The sequence below is a fragment of the Oncorhynchus kisutch genome, unplaced genomic scaffold, assembly GCF_002021735.2.
Source record: "Oncorhynchus kisutch isolate 150728-3 unplaced genomic scaffold, Okis_V2 scaffold4039, whole genome shotgun sequence".
NCBI lineage: Eukaryota > Metazoa > Chordata > Actinopteri > Salmoniformes > Salmonidae > Oncorhynchus > Oncorhynchus kisutch.
The window spans coordinates 38,901-43,744 of NW_022265984.1; the positions used below are offsets into that span (position 1 = coordinate 38,901).

Here is a 4,844-nt window from a genome sequence, read left to right on the forward strand (position 1 = left end):
TTACCTATAAGTACAAACAGTTATGTTTTTGCGTTATTACATATTTATTAACTTATTTTGTGAACTCTTCCAAACTACCCACAATGCAGTATTTCTTAAATATATGTATCCTTTATTTAACTAGGCTAATCAGTTTAGAACAAATTCTTATTTACATTGACAGCCTGCCCCTGCCAAACCCTGACCCAGAGATGATGCTGGGCCAATTGTGCGCTGCCCTAAGGGACTCCCAATCACGGCCTGTTATGAAACAGCCTGGATTTGAACCAGGATCTGTTGCATTGGAAATGTTTTAATCTTTTATTTGAGATTTTATAAACAATACAAAACATACACATACAAACATGAAATACATCACACCTGCCCAGACTCACAATAACTCAAATCCATCTACATGAACTACATCACACTTGCCCAGACCCACGAGAACACACCCCCATCTCCATTAACTACATCACACCTGCACAGAACCACGAGAACACACCTCCATCTCCATTAACTACATCACACCTGCCCAGACCCACGAGAACACACCCCCATCTCCATTAACTACATCACACCTGCCCAGACCCACTAGACCACACCCCCATCTCCATTAACTACATCACACCTGCCCAGATCCACTCAAACACAGCCCCATCTCCATTAACTACACCACACCTGCTCAGACCCACTAGAACACACCTCCATCCCCATGAACTACATCACACTTGCCCAGACCCACTAGAACACACCTCCATCTCCATTAACTACATCACACCTGCCCAGTCCCACTAGAACACACCCCCATCTCCATTAACTACATCACACCTGCCCAGACCCACTAGACCACACCCCCATCTCCATTAACTACATCAAACCTACCCAGACCCACTAGAACACACCCCCATCTCCATTATCTACATCACACCTGCCCAGACCCACTAGACCACACCCCCATCTCCATTAACTCCATCACACCTGCCCAGACCCACTAGAACATACCCCCATCTCCCGCATCAGCACCATTTTATTTATCTCCTTCCACTCATTTTAACCCCAAGAAAGAAGACTCTCTGGATTGATCACTGGAGTCAGATGTGAAGGAGGAGGTTGATCATCAGGAGTCAGATGTGAAGGAGGAGGTTGATCATCTTCATCAGAACTTAAAATACACCAGAGAAAACACACAGGAGAGAAACTTTACAGCTGTGGTCAATGTGGGAGGAGTTTTCCTGCATCTTGCTATCTGACAGTACACCAGAGAACACACACAGGAGAGAAACCTTTTAGCTGTGATAAATGTGGGAGGAGTTTTACTACATCTAGCGGTCTGACAGTACACCAGAGAAAACACACAGGAGAGAAACCTTATAGCTGTGATGAATGTGAGAGGAGTTTTCCTACATCTTGCCATCTGACAGGACACCAGAGAACACACACAGGAGAGAAATCTTATAGCTGTGATCAATGTGGGCAGAGTTTTACGACATCTAGCGGTCTGACAGTACACCAGAGACAACACACAGGAGATAAACCTTTTAGCTGTGATCAATGTGACAAGAGATACTCTGATAAAAGACCTCTGATCAAACATCAGAAAATACATACATGAAGAAGTTGTTTCAGGATATCAATGAAATAATGTCGCAATGTAGAATGTTTTAACATTGTAGTAGGAGTATTTTAATGATGTTCTACCTTATCGTTTGCCTTGTTCAATTGATTGCAGCATGATATGGATATTAGCCTCAGGGGAAAATCCAGGCTCTGAATTGAAAGAGTATTACTTAACAAAAAAAACTTGGTGTCTACTGGCTGTCAACAATTAAAAACAAGAAAAAACACGTATTTCAAAATAATAATATACAATCGTATTATTTAAAAAAAAAATCATTTTTCTTTCAATAGAATCCTAAAACTCACTACACTTGCATTAACATCTGCTAACCATGTGTATGTGACAAATAAAATTGGATTTAATGTACATACAACACTCAAAGTAGTGGAAATGGAGCATCTACAGCCTCAGCATACAGAATCTACAGTTACACCTGGCACCTAAATGTGACTCCTGTCATCTGATCACTCCAAACTGCATTAGGTTCAGATCTACCAGGACGGACCTTTGACAGTCTGGATGCAGTCAGGCCACTGAATATAAATAAGCAAACTGGAGGTTCCTTCAAAACGGTTGCCGACAGTTACCGTGTAGGGCACTGCAAGGTTGGGTGACCAGGGTCATCTGGTACTGCTTCCTGGAGGAATTCAGGTGTGTGAAGGCTACCTGTGTCCTGCGTAACGTCATGAGGATGGACACGAGGACCAGGAGGGGATCTGCAGCTCGCCGCCGTGTCCCAGAGGAGGAGTCTGCTGCTCTGCAGGATGTTTCAAGGATGGGGTCCAACAAGGGTGTGCAAAAACAAAACAGGCTATTTTAAATCACCCATATTGACAAAATGTGGAACAATTGGACACCCTATAACCCACACCTACACACACCTACACACTCATGTATCAAACTGATCAATGGATTGTGTTGTGCAGTAAGCAGGTTCAGGTGTATAACTGTGGCTCCTTCCACCGTCAAGAGAATAGGCAAGAGGGTCAACCATGGAGAATAGTAAGACACTTCATTATTTCTAAAACTATGCTATATTGTTTGTCTAGAGAAGAGACACTATTATGTAATTGTGATGAACTGAGAGAACATTTATGTAGCACTGTGATTCATTAATCATGTGCTGCATTCCCTGCTCCTATGTGTTTACCTCTTTCCCTTTCTGTCTTTAACACCTCTCTCTCCACCTCCTCTTTCCCTTTCTGTCTTTAACACCTCTCTCTCCACCTCCTCTTTCCCTTTCTGTCTTTAACACCTCTCTCCTCCTCTTTCCCTTTCTGTCTTTAACACCTCTCTCCTCCTCTTTCCCTTTCTGTCTTTAACACCTCTCTCTCCACCTCCTCTTTCCCTTTCTGTCTTTAACATCTCTCTCTCCACCTCCTCTTTCCCTTTCTGTCTTTAACACCTCTCTCCTCCTCTTTCCCTTTCTGTCTTTAACACCTCTCTCTCCACCTCCTCTTTCCCTTTCTGTCTTTAACACCTCTCTCTCCACCTCCTCTTTCCCTTTCTGTCTTTAACACCTCTCTCTCCACCTCCTCTTTCCCTTTCTGTCTTTAACACCTCTCTCCTCCTCTTTCCCTTTCTGTCTTTAACACCTCTCTCTCCACCTCCTCTTTCTTCCTGTTTTTATAATTCACAACAGATGTGCATTGATGGACAGATTGAACTTGTATTTATAACACTTGGATAATGAGCTTTTCAATAAAGCATTTCACACCAGATCAATGCAGATGAAGGGCATTAGATGTTGAGATGAACCAGTGTTAGAGTATTTACATGATGCATAGGAAGTGTAGTGTAGTGTTTAAAAAATATATATTTCTGTATATATGAATTAACTAGTTAAATCCTGTTTCTAGTCTATTAGTTACAATGTGTAACCATTAATGTCCCAGGACCAAGATTGGTAAACACTGTTGAAGTGTATAATTGTAATACATACATGCAGACACGGCATCATTCAAAGACAGGAATTTGATCACCTCAAAGACATTCATACCTAAACTGCACATTAATTTGCCAAGGTAGAGTACATGATCAGTGAATATATTAAATGTACAGGCTACAATGTGGGGATCTCATGCATGGTAATAACTACATGTATATTTGACTTGAATCCTTGGCAAAACATGATATTATATTCTACTCAATCCATAGGCTTCATTAATGTCATTCAGGCTGTTTTGAAGTTGATACAACTGGCTATGATAGCTGAGGTTCATAGCTAGGTTCTGAACTAATATGTATACCAAACATTTTGGTCCATACACAGATCGAATAGATAGCTAGCTACACATCCATACAGGGATTTTAAATCATCCACTGCACAGTCATCCACTGCACAATGACATACGTTATTTCATCTATCTGCATGGCAAATACAAATTTGTACATTCAATTTGCAGTAAATTCTTCAGCCAGCTAGATTCTATACATCCACTTTTTCACAAAACGACCGCCTGGTTTGTGGGTTGTTTAAGGTGTCCCTAAAACAACCAGAGTGACAATTTCATACTCATGTCACAACACCCATAAAACTAGACCAGCTAGCTGGCTAAATCACGATTTTCGTAAATGAACTATGATTAAAAAAAGCATAATCGTTTGTCTCTCCATTAACTAACATTCCTGTCAACTGTACATGTTTTTTGCATGATTCGTTATGACGTTATAATCCCTTACATTTGCTTCCATCCTAGTATTTCTGTCCGCCATCTTTGATCCATTTCAGGTCTGTGTAGGGGTACCCCTCTGAGTATTTCTGTCCGCCATCTTTGCTGAAGAAAGTCCTACAGCCACTTGTGCAGCAGCAGCCTCCCCCGGTCCTAGTGCCGAATCGAAATGGAGTTTAAGATGCGATGGAACGGTTGACGAAAAAAATAAATCACACAAAAATATATTGACTGATATTGATTTATTTAGGGGGGGTAATTAATATTTTAGCACTAGCGTCGTATCTGATTCCAACCCTTTAACTTTTTGTCTGAAAATTAAATAAACATTTTACTCAACTGCGTTACCCACTCCAGTCAGCAGATGGCGGTCTGGGAATTTATGGTTATGCTGTTGGTGTGACGTATAATCTAGTGGACGGAACGCTTCTTTCATCAGCAGCAACAGTTCGTCAGACACCTCGGTAGCTTGCTAGACAAATTAGCCGAACCAATATAGCTCTTTAGACGCTTTCGTGTATATTAGCCACTGTGTTTTAAACCCATTTCTGTCGTCTACTTAGTTATCCGAT

At 41.3% G+C, this 4,844-nt stretch overlaps 1 long non-coding RNA gene across 1 annotated transcript; it reads right to left on the minus strand.

Moving 5' to 3' along the window:
• Nucleotides 1–1,159: 1,159 nt before the first annotated feature.
• Nucleotides 1,160–4,409, minus strand: LOC116373408 (uncharacterized). Its single transcript, XR_004209559.1, has 3 exons — nucleotides 4,283–4,409; nucleotides 2,188–2,357; nucleotides 1,160–1,749 (listed from the first exon to the last, which is right to left on the minus strand). It is a non-coding gene; the product is annotated as an uncharacterized LOC116373408 (long non-coding RNA).
• Nucleotides 4,410–4,844: the final 435 nt, after the last annotated feature.